The sequence below is a fragment of the Dermochelys coriacea genome, chromosome 1 (assembly GCF_009764565.3).
Source record: "Dermochelys coriacea isolate rDerCor1 chromosome 1, rDerCor1.pri.v4, whole genome shotgun sequence".
NCBI lineage: Eukaryota > Metazoa > Chordata > Testudines > Dermochelyidae > Dermochelys > Dermochelys coriacea.
In genome coordinates, this window is record NC_050068.2 from 237,900,821 (window position 1) to 237,913,459 (window position 12,639).

At 40.5% G+C, this 12,639-nt stretch overlaps 1 long non-coding RNA gene across 1 annotated transcript in view; it reads right to left on the bottom strand.

Moving 5' to 3' along the window:
- Positions 1-12,639, bottom strand: part of LOC122460719 — a 130,205-nt gene that overhangs the window by 41,669 nt on the left and 75,897 nt on the right. The window contains exon 2 of the long non-coding RNA XR_006282176.1: positions 9,064-9,152. This is a non-coding gene — a long non-coding RNA (uncharacterized LOC122460719). The remainder of the gene's footprint in view (positions 1-9,063; positions 9,153-12,639) is intronic.

Consider the following 12,639-nt stretch of genomic DNA (forward strand, 5'->3'; position numbering starts at 1 on the left):
CCTGCTTCCCTGTTGTCCCTCTTTCTATAGGCACTGAAAGCCAGATGAAACCTCAAGTTGCACACAAAACACGCACACACAAAAACCCCCGTCTACTTTCATCAGTAACTTTTTCCTTTACGAAAGTTTCTATCAGAGAGCCAGTGAGCCTTATTATACAGTCATCCAGCGTTAGTCTCCACATACTTGTTCAAGATGAAGCATTATAGAAACTCCCATAAAAGGTTTCTTCATCTGAATGAATCCTCAACCAAGTTCCTTTCTTCCTTACACTTTGTGGTGCTGTGGAACTGCATCATTCTCCATGGACACACTAGCTTCTACAGATCACAGGGCCTCTGTGGCCCCTTATAACTTTCCTTGGTTATTTGTATTATAGCAACAACATGACAGAAAGGTGAGTCAGCATTTTCATTCTATAAATGTTTAGTTGAAAAACTTAGCCATAAATATTTGCTTCAGGCTGAAACTTAGCATCCCAGTTTTACTTCTCTCTCTTCAAAATTATATATATTTAAAATTAGCCCAGGAGCTTTCTAAAATGCAGGGGTATAAAAAACCTGATGTTGAGAGTATAATTACCCAAAAAAGTAACTGAATTTAGGTTTAGTGAGAGGAATCAGAAAAATGTGCCATTGCAAGCATCACCTCAGGGTTCCACAAAGGTGCAAGACTGTGCACAGTGCAGGACTGCAGCCTTTGTTTGTTCACTGCTCACGTTCCGGATGAGCCTGCCATCCATGGTATCTAGACCTTGGAAACAGCTCCAAGAGCAAGGCTGACTTTTGTGACTTAAAGTAACATACCATAGGGTTACATGGTGTGTGGCCTGATCCCTGTCTATGATAAAGCCCCCATGGGCGTTACCAGTAGGAAAAAGCTGCACTGATGGTGAATTATTTTTCCTAGTGGCGAGAGGGCTGATGTGCTTGTATCATGGAGGTTAGAAATAAATTAAACAAAATATTTAGGGATCTCAAGCGATTAAAAAAATTAATTGCAATTAATCACAGTTTTAATTGCACTGTTAAACAATATTAGAATACCATTTATTTAAATGTTGGGGGGGTTCTATATTTTCAAATATAGGGTCAGGACTGGGGGCTCTGGGATTCCGCCCTGCTCAGGGCTTCAGCCCCTCTAGGGGTGTGAAGCTTGGGGCACAGGCTCCAGCTCCCCCACCCGCTGCTCAGGCAACTGTGGTCTGGAGTTGCTCCAGTCCTCCTACAACCCAGGAAGCTGTGGGCTGGGGGTCCTCTAGCCAGTGGCAGATTAGCCACTGTGCCTATGGGGTGCGTGCCCAGGGGCCCCGGCCAATTGGGGGGCTTCAGAAAAATGGGCACCCCCACGCTCTGACTTGCTCCACCCACCCGGTACTCCTGCTGGGGAGGAGGGGAAGCCCCCATACCCCAACTCTACTCCCTTGCAGGAGCGCTGGGCGGGTGGAGTGGGGCAAGCCCCCGCATCCCAACTCTGCTTCCTAGCAGAAGTGCCATAGGGGTTGGGGGGGACTGCAGGTGGAAGGCGCAGGGAGAGGCCCCCACTTGCTCTGGCCCAGGGGCCCCCAAAATCCTAATCCACCTCTGACTCTAGCCCCCACCCCTGCAGCCCAGGAAGCTGCAGGCTGGGGCTCCTCAGCCCCTCTGCCAGTTCCAGAGCTGTGGGCTGGGGCTGCTTCAGCTCTCCGCCACCCACAGAGCTGCTGTCTGAGGCTTCAGCCCCCTGCCCTGGATGCCTCCCATCTCACCCACAGGAATGCGATGAACACATTAATTTTGCTCTCAGTTAATCGCAAGCATTAGCTACAATTAATTGACAGCCCTAAAAATATTGTTTCTGTTGTATTAAATTGTTTCATTAACTGTGATATGCTATGGCCTCAGTTCAGCAAGGTACTTAAGCATGGCTTAACTTTAAGCATGTGATATGTCCCACTGAGGACAAAGGGATGACCCGTGCGTAAAGATATGCATGTACTTAAGTACTTTGCTGAACTGAGGCCTAAATCAGGGAATAATTTACACCCTCCCTTTTATATTGCTTTCACTAATTAACAGAAATACTTTTCTCATTTCAATCATTATTCATGTGAACTGCACCCACTCTATCCTAATGGATGAGCCACTTTGGTGGAATTAAAGCACCAGTCTTACTCTGGGTATCTTTACAGTACAGACCACCACCTCTCCGAGTGGTGAGGTTAGCTCAGCACAAGTGTTCTACACTGGCGTGGACGTTGGCATAGTTAAGTCGGGCAGGGGTGTGGTTTTTTCATACTTCTGATTGATGTAGTTATGCCATATAACTTTTTAGTGTAGACCAGGCCTCTGTACACAGAGGTAGTTTTCACTTTGACCTGGTAATAAATTTTCTGAGAAATAATCAAACATGCAGTAACGTAGACTTTAAGAACAAAACAGAGGTGAACCTCTTCTCAACTGTACCTCCCTCCACATCAACTTAAATAGATGATATAATACCATCTCACGTTTATATGAAACATTTCAATCCCAACCAGCCAAAGCTGCTTTCAAATGTAAGACTTATGGCCAGAAGCTCCAAAAATGCAAGAGTTCTCTACCCTGTCTATTGGTTAAAAGGGAAAAGCCCTACCATATTGAGCTTAGTTTGCTTAGCTACCTACCCACAATTCATTGAGTGACACTTGGGAAGTCACCATAAATGTACATCGGTTTGGATTTTGGGGGGGAAAAATGACAAAGAGTTTGTTTCTAAGTAGTCAGGACTCTGCTCAAGATTCTAAGGGCTCTTGGCTCTCCTTCCATGAGAACTTTGTTGTGAAAGGCAGTGAGATATGATACAGAAGACAGCGGTAGAGCTGAAAGGACTCTGGACGGGCCTTGCCTAGCTAGCACCTTAATAAAGCTGAATCAATAAGGTGAGTTAGGTTGTGGTACCTCCAGGTGGGACTAGGCAAGCAGCTTCCTGGAGACTGACCTGAAAAGCTACTGCTTATCCAAACCATCAAGGGGATTTGGTGGATAGCTGAGGAGGCATGGCTAAGGGATCATAATCTATGGGATGTTCTCACCAGCAGGGGGGGGAAGAGAGTTAGATGGACTACTGCCAAAGTTATTGGAAGGGGGAAGAGTATTTTACTTTTCAGTTGCATATATGTTCTGTTGCTGTGTTTTCCCAAGTTTGGCTATGTTCCCTTTCCCCTAATGAAAATTTGTCTTGTGCACAGTCTTGGAGTTCCTGCAAGTGGGGATGTTCTCTGTGTTAAGATGACTCAGAGGTGATGTGTTTAGTTTTCTCAGGTTTTGGGGGGTTAGGGGTTGAACTGATTTGGTTATGTGCCAAGAAAAATACTAAGTGTATGGCACCCAGCCCTTTTTGTTGCCATGATCAATCGGACAAATGGGTTACACAAATGACTACAGTATAGGAATAGCTATACACCCTAGAGATGGTCAGAGCCTGAAACTCCCATTCTATGGGAAATACCAGAACCTAATTTTTCTTTCCATCCTGAATTGGAACAAAAAGATGAAATTTCAAAATTTCCCATGGAAAGAAATTGAAAAAATTTGTTTCAGAAAAACTAAAAATGACATTTTCTTTTGATTTTATTTAATCATTTCATTTTGATAAAGGTTGAAACCATGTAGTTTGCCTAAAGTCAAAAGCATTTTGTTTAAACTATATCAACTCAACATTTTGTTATTATACTAAAATTTTTCATTCATTTATAACATCATAAAAAGTGAAAACATTTTGACTACCATGTCATGTCAAAAAACAATGTTTTGAACCTATTTTGATAATTTTTCATTGAAAATGTTGACAAAATGTATATATTGCTGCATAATGTTTCAAATTAGTCAAATGAGCATTTTCTGATTTTTTCATCATCACCCAGCTTTCATACACCCCACTGAAATGCAACCATCTCTGAAGAGGAACATGGCAGATAGTTAAAGACTTGAAACACTATGCAGCAGTTGATTGCAGGAAGAGGAAAGGAATACAGTCCAACTGGGACTTCAGAGAGAATTTAAGGAGGTACAATTTAGGGAGAATTTAGAATTGAATTACTTAAATTGGACTTTGACTGGGATACTGGGATCTCTACCCTTATTCTGGAAGATTGTAATGTGATCATTAATAGCCACAAGTGGCTAGGATGACCTCAGTTTTCAGATAATAATCTGAAAATTATCTGAAAATACCACTCCATTTACACAGTGCCCCTTAGCCCTTTGAAACAGTGGGTGCATACTTCTTTAGGCTCAGATTCTGCAAAACGAGCCATAGGGGCAAATTTTAACCAGATCACCTAGTCTAGGTTGTGATATCAGAAGGCATTTAGCCCTGAAAATATCTTTACTGGGCCGTCTGTCTTTTTGATGCTATAATAGACCCCCGAGGATTTTAGAAATATGGGAGGAGTCCAGACACATAACCCAAAAACTAGGAGATGTCTATGAAATGCAAAACTGCAGACAAATATAAAGATGTGAATATGCTCAGTATGTTGGAAGAAACAAAACATTGCATTTGGGTTTTCATTTGAAGATTATTCCTGAAAGCTACTTAATGAAAATTTATAAATGTTGATTTACAGAATAATGACTAGTGTTTAAAAAAAATCCAAAGGATAGCACAGGGAACTAAGTTGGGGGTGGGGGGGGAAGAGGGGCAAATTACTTCCGTTTTGCAGAGAGCATTATGTAGCCAAGACAATTTTATTAACATGGTTGGATAAAATACAAAGGGGGCTTCCTAATCTCAAAGACTTCAAAACAGATTTTTTTTAGAGACAATATCAATATCAAAGCCAGTTGTCGCTATTATTAAATGTTCTCTGCTCTTCATTAGTCACAAACAATCCCTTCGACTCACAAAAGGTACTCAGTAAATTAAAAGCTTTTATGTAACACTCCAACAACAGTTGAATGACTCCAGAGTTAAAAGGGAACTCTGATGTCTGCCAGTATTCAGAGTGGTACCCAATTGCTTTCATTTTTACAACAGAGATTCACTTAAGTTGTTTATTCATTTGTAGACCTATTGCTGGGCTGATTAGGAATGACCAGTTAATGAAATGCTCAATCTTTTCTGGTTTCTTTGGAAAGCAAGCAAAGCCCTGATTCTGCAATATGGGGAGTACCCATATGGAGACAATGGGTCCATTCACAGGGAATTCTTTTGGGATTGAAGCCCAAATTTTCTCTTTGTGCCTGGGCAGAATCTCGGATCTAGATCTCAGAGTGGTGGGATCCCTATATGGCAATATATTATTATCTTCAACTGTTAAAACTGTGACCAGAACGGATCTCATTATCCACCCCCTCCCTCATGCCCTTTGAACTGCACTACGTGCTCCTTGGTTGCAGTGAAGGAATGGGATCCTACACCACTGCAGTTCATGGGAGCATCTCAACTTACTTGAACAGGAGGAAGATTACTTGCTATGGTATTTGGCTTGGGGATGGCATTATGAAAATACCACACAACGTGATAGTCATCATATCACGGCATTTGACTATCAAAGAGTGGGGGTATTTGTCTGAAACAGTGGCTACTGTATAGAGAGTTTCTAGGGCATGCTTTGTTCACAGTGAGTCATTTGTCTTATTTCTTGGAGCTAGGGTTTGTGGGGTGGAGGTTAACCCTAACCCGAACCCTAACTTTCATTTCAATGACTGGTATTTCCATTTTGTGTTAGTCTTGTGGTGCTTGGGTCCTATTGTTGGTTTGTTTTGTAGCACTGCAGATAATGTAACAGTGACATCTAAACTGCAGGAATGGAAGTCAGAACTCCTAAGTTCTCTCCCTGCTCTGTCACCAATTTACTGTGACTCTGGGTAAGCTACATCGCTTGGTGCTTCAGTTTCCCCATGCATAGAATGAGGATAATACAGGATGGTGTGAGCTGATTTAATATTAGCAATGCACACTGTGATTCTTGCATGGAAGATGCTACCAAAGTACAAAGTATTATTCATTAGTATTAGATCAACTCTTTCTTTTAAATTGGTTCATATTTAATTTGATTACAGAACATGGCTTTGTTCCCATATTCTTTTTCTTATGTCTTTGAGGCTAATAGCAGCAAGATTGTAGGAAGGAGACTGGTAAGTATTTGAATTTAAGAGTGCTGCTGGTTTCAGTGTATTTAAAATGCTGTTGAAGTTGGGACGATTTAAATGTGTGAAATTTCAAATGTCTCATTGACACACATCACAAATTCCTTCTTTGCCTGAGGGAGCTACAGCAAAAGAAAAAGTTGGAGTCTTTTAGTTTTACAGTTAAGGCAGATATTTTTTAGAGAGAGTTCATGACAGAGTGTTTGGCTGTGTGGCTGTAACAGAGCAATTTGTTCCTGAGGTGACTACCAAAACATATTAACTAGCAATGGTACCTCCATTTTGCAAGACCCGTTGTTAGCCCAGGTGTTCTGATGTGCCCTGGCCAGATTCCTGTGTGTGTAATACATCCTTCCTGTCTAAATTCACTCTGCAGTTTCAAATGCTTGGATCAGATTCTCAGACGGTGGAAATTAAAGTCAATGGAGCTACACTATTTAGTGCAAGCTGAGGGTCTGGCCCGAAAGTCTTCCTCAATTCCTGTCCTAAACAGTTGTGCCAAAATTCCCATTCACTTCAATTGTGCCAGTATTCCACCTAGAGCCCTACAAGGGGTCTGAGATCTTCCAGGTCCCACCAGACCCACTGCCATAATAGCAGGAGCTGGTAAAATGTACTTTGTTGCGGGCAGAACTGGGTGGGCAAAAAAACAGACTGTGATAATTTGCGGGAAAACATGAAGATTTAGTCAATTTGTCATAAATAGAATGTCAGCAATGTAAAGCAAGTTTCTTTTTCTTTAAATAAGTGTTTTAATACTTAAATTTAAGAAAGATTTGATAGCTATTATAACAGGAGTTAAAGTATTTTTACATGGTTTAAGCAAGATTCGTTTTATTCTTTTAGTGGTAAAATTTGTGTCTGAATTCCATTTATATATATAATATTTTAACTGACCATTTTTATTTTATTTTATTTTATTTTTTGTAGCATGGGGGAATCTGTCTTGCAGGATTTGCGGAACCAAAGGTTTTTTTGGGTGGGAGTGGGATAAAAATGAAAGAAACGATGTGGGATCGGGTGGGAGTGGATATTGCAGGGCGGGACATGAGCAGCATTTAAAAAAAGTCCCACACAGGACTCGAATTCCATCCACTGTATATGTACAGACCCAAAGGACTAAATTCAGAGGGGCATCTAAGATAGTGCAGCTTACACATTTATCTAGCTCCCAAAGAGAAATGTACACGGCCTAGCAATTCTTTTTCTTTTTTTCTCTTTGTATTAAGAATATGTACTGATGTAGTGGAACTATTGCCTCGAGTTGTGAATGATATATGAAACGAGAGACCCTAAGCTAGTGTACAGACAGAGAATACAGACAGTGCTTTGCTGGCAATACCAGGCTACAGTTATATTCATCTTGTTGCGTCCTAGATCACTTCGAACCATGAATTAATATACCAAGACCTGTTACTAAGGTAAAAAAACCAACCAACTTTATTAAACACTTCCACATTGACTGGGTATTTCTGTAGAATGGTCTGCAGCTCCAAACTGGAGCAGGAACTAGATTCTTACTATGTATTTGTATACCACTCGTTCTAGTATTTGTATAATTGGATCCTGATCTCAGTTAGGACATCTAGGTGATGCAACAATTTAAATAATAATAAAAGTATCCTATCCCTGTAAACCCTGGGGCTTGGAGATAAACTCAGACAGTTTCCCCATTGGGGTTGTCTGTACTTTGTTTCTTTCAAGTTGCTGCTCAGGAATTTGGATGGGATTTTACCTGGAGATTTCCCTGTTTTGTGAGGGGAAAAAAGAGAGAGAGAGAGTGCAGTTTAGTGGCTAGAGCACTGAACTACAGGTCAAGAGACCTGGGCTCTATTCCCAGCCCTACCACTGACCTGCTAGGTGACTGTGGGCACGTCACTTCCCCTCTGTTTCCCCTGTCACTCTGTCTGTCTTGTCTATTCACACTGTCTGCTCTTTGGGAGAGGGGCTGCCTCTTACAATACATTTATACAGAACCTAACACAAGGTGTCTTTGCACTCAGCTGGGACTTACAAGTGCTGTGGTAACACAAATAATAAAAACAACCTCTTGATTAAAAAAAATGCTTCCCAAAATTATAACTTATTGCCACAACTGAAGACATTCATAAAACATTAGGGGAATTGCCTGTAATGTGGGGGAGAGAAGGAGAGAATAGTAGCTTGAGAGGCAAGATTACAATGCTCTCTTCTGGTGTTTTTCTACTGCAAATTCCCATAAACATTGCAGATGAACCCTCCCATCCTTTGGGTGGTAAGTATTGCTGGAGTAGTAAAATCACCCCTTCTTCCTTCTACCCTGCAGTATTCAGTGTCTGACAATACTCCAATTGGTTCAGGCTATCTTGAGGTCTAATGAACATATCAAAGAAATAGCTCAGTGCTCCCCATATTTCCAAAAAGCATATGTTAAACAATGTAGGCAAAGAGAAACTGTAACAGGATTCACTTGTCCTAACAGTCCATCTGTTTTCTACTCCCTGCTGAGCACATCTCTTTTCCTGGTTCCCTTTCAGGTGCACTTTTACCTTATGTAACACTCTTTTTATTGGAGGTTCATGCTGTGACCCTGTCAGAATTGCTACAGCAGGGGTGACCTCAGTAATGACCATCCACAGCCTGCCAAGCTGAGTTGGTCAGTATTAGCTGATTAAACTTTTAACAACATCCCCTGTGCGATAAAGGGCAAAATGACAACTTTGCCCATCGTCAAGGTGTCTGTATAATAAACTAATTAGTAAACTACACAGTCTGTGGAGCTTTTAATGAGTGCTATCGTCTGGCCTCTGTAATAAAAACCCAGTCTGCCCCCTTTTGGGATTCAATTAAGGCACAGACTGTCATATGCTTGGCCTAGCTGATCAATGAATCCATTCCAACCTTTGTCGGAGCTGTTTGCAAGGTCAGTGGCAGTAGTGAGGAAAGCCAGCTTGGTAATGGGGAGACATACCCAACGGCACCCGACAGGCACCAAAATCAGTTGTTAATGTCCTCCTGGTCATTTGACATCAGCAGAAGTTTCTCTCACTCAAAGGTTAGCTGAAAGAGAAGACAGCAATAAAAAAAAAAGTACGTGTACGTATTTTGGTATTTCCAAGCAGAAAGGTCCCTCTTATTTAAAATCATCCTTAATTCTTTAACATCTGCTTATACCTAAGGTAACTGTTTTTTTCCCCATGCAATACAGTATCCCATCAGGTGTTTTCTCTCTCAAATATATTTACTGATTTGCTCCAGATGTAAAAATAAACACAAATCAAAAGTGAAAGGGTGACTCTTACTTAAACATACACACACACTTTTCAGTTCTTTGCATATGAATAATACTTAGCACTTCGTATCCAAAAGGTATTATGAACACTAAATTAACCCTCATGACACATCAGCAAAACAAGTAATTTCATGCCTATTTTATGGATGGAAAACTGAGGCAGACCTCCTGTCTAGGCATGTAGGAGTAGATAGGGGCTATCATCTCATTTATTCCCCTATGCATAGTATAGCTCCTCCCCTCATCCCCACATGCATGGCCAGTACAGTTGAGATAATGCTGAGGGCATTGCCATTTGCTGCTCGTATAGGCCAGTGGCAAGTAACTACATTCACCCCAGAGCAATGAGGAAGCAGAGGAGGGTTTATGACCCCAGAGGGTGTGTCTGAGTCACAATGCCTCCCAAGGCTATTGCTGGTAAAGTGCAGGTTATGCAACATCCCTGGAATAGGGCTATGTCTAAAGTCCCAAGTTAGCTCTATAGTTAGGTCTATATTGAGACCTGAAGGAGTTGGAATTAGATCTGCGATTAGAGGAGCTCCTGCTTTCCAGGTACACTGTTAGTGCTGAAACAATTATAAATGATCATTTGGAGGTTTTGTATATTTTTCAAAGTTTTAATTAAGGTTTTCAAAATGATCGTATTTCAAAAATGTTTAAAGCAGTTTTTTTTAAAAAGGTGATAAGTATATAAAATTAATGGTTTAGTGAAGGTAAGTCAGGAGCTTCTGTTCTCCCTTTCTTATAAAACAAGAGAAAAGGGGACAGTTATGGAAATTAAAGAAAAGGAGTACTTGTGGCACCTTAGAGACTAACAAATTTATTGGAGCATAAGCTTTAGCTCACGAAAGCTTATACTCAAATAAATGTGTTAGTCTCTAAGGTGCCACAAGTACTCCTTTTCTTTTTGCGGATACAGACTAATACAGTTGCTACTCTGAAACCAGAAATTAAAGAGTGGCACATTCAAAACCAATTAAAGGAAATACTTTCCCCCCTTGGTGCCTAATTAGACTGTGGAACTCATTGCCACAGGATGTCACTGAGGCCAATACCTAGTAAGATTCTGAAACAGAATAGATTTTTATATGGATTATAAGAATATCCAGAATTACAACTCTAAATGCAAACAACACGTTGTGGAAGGAATAAAAATCTCATACTTCAGGGTTTAAATCAATCTATAGCTCATTGGGATTATGCTGAGACCTTTATGGTGAACAATTACACACATTTACCTACTATTGGTATCTTGTACCTTCCTGTTTGAACTCTGGTACTGGCCACTGTTGAAGACAGGGCATGGGTCTGAACCACTATGCAAATATGGCAAATCTTATCTTCCTAAATGGATGTGCAGAGAGAAACAGAGGACTTGACAAGTCATAGTCTCATATGTGGATGTCAAAAATTTTGGATGTGGAATAGGGACCAGATGCTGTTCCTGTTGAAGTCAACAGGAATTTTAATATTATATCAGACCCCAAATTAACTGTTTCAATACAATTTGAAGATGGGTCCTAGTACACAAAGGATAGATCCCCTGGCAGAAGAGTAGACTACATTTAGTAGGAGTCTATGCCAATTGGCATTCCTCATTTTTGTGATAAACATGCAATAGAATGCACTTTACTACCTTTCTAGGGCAACTGTTTTTTTTAAATGTGCAACAATTTTCAGTTTTTTATAAAAACTAGAAATGTTCATATACTGAACTTCATTCTTTACATGTTCCAATCTGGATATAAACTATATAAGCCAAATCCTGCCCTTTGTGGTAAGGAGGCACTTCTCACTGACTTCCTATACTGTACCTGCAATGCAGCAGGACAGCATACCTACTGAGAACACAAGAATGGTAATTGGAAGACTCTTGTGCCTGCCATTGGTCCACAGTCTGAAGGGAAAGGGGCTCACAACCTTAGCTAGCACATAAAGTGTGGGGAAGAGTACACATGCTGGCGAGAGGAACACATTACTACATTTGCAAGGAGCCTCACATAGTTATGTTCAAGCAACCCCGAACTGTTCCTAGTCCCTCTGTTCTGCACCAGCAGGACGGATCTGGTAACCAGTGTATGCCTGGCTCCAGTGTTTTCTCCATCTTCCAGGTTTGGCTCTGGCAATTAATGGCATAATTAAGCCCCACAGAGTGTTTGGAAGTGCAATATATACATACACACAGGGTCACTGAAGAGGAAATTTATAAGAGAAAACAATTTCTCTTATAAGAGGAAGATGTACTAAAAAGTAGGGCTGGTCAATTTTTTTGGCATATCATAATTCAAAGGGAGGGGGAGGCCAAATGTTCAATTACATTTTTCCAGTGTTTTGACCATTCTGAGTCCATCAATTTTTAAAAGCTTTACATTGACCATTTCAAAATTTCAAATTCAAAACCAGGATTTTTTTTTTTCATTGTAAGGTTTCCATCCCCATTTTAAAGCTAGTTTTACTAAAAGTAATATGGTGAAATCTAGACCTAGATTACAAATACCTCAAGTATAGGAGTATCAAGGGGTTTGGTTCAGGCCCATCTCTATAGTTTATCATGCATCCCAATCTCTAATCCCCCCTTGAAATCTGTCCACGTTTCTTCATGCTGGTGCTCATTACCATGCCTCCTCTTAACATGGTTATTTGGTTACAAATATTTATTCCTTTCTATGCTATGACTGTTCTCATGTGACAGGAATGCACATGACAAAGACATGTTTTATATTTTGATAGTTCCTAGCATGTGTCACTGTTCACTTGAAGTAAACCTGAAGGCTGTGGGACATTTTCTATTCAGTTATACCAATGCAACCCCATCAATTTCAAAACCTATGTTTAACTACCATGAGTGGCCAAGTAGGTTTTGTGCCTGGGTGAGTAACTTCTATGACAATTTTGCCAGGACAGGAAGCAGGAAAAAGTATAGGAAGATGTAACAAGGTGTTATTTTCCAAGATCTTGTACCAAGATACAGAACAGATTTTGCTGGCTCATGCTGGCAACTAGATCAAATATGTCCTATTAGCCATAAGGTGCACTAAAGTACCTAGAAACATCCAAACTTAGGAGCAAACTCTGCTAGGAAACTTATTTTTATTTAAGATAATAATAACAAAAGCCCCAGAGAGAGGGGACTATATCTAGTCTATGTGTACTGTGCTGTGTTAGAGCAAGGTGAAAATCCCACTTACTTAAAGTAGAGTATCATGTTCCCCACATCACATTATTGGCGGTAAAAAGAAATATTGAAAATAGGGG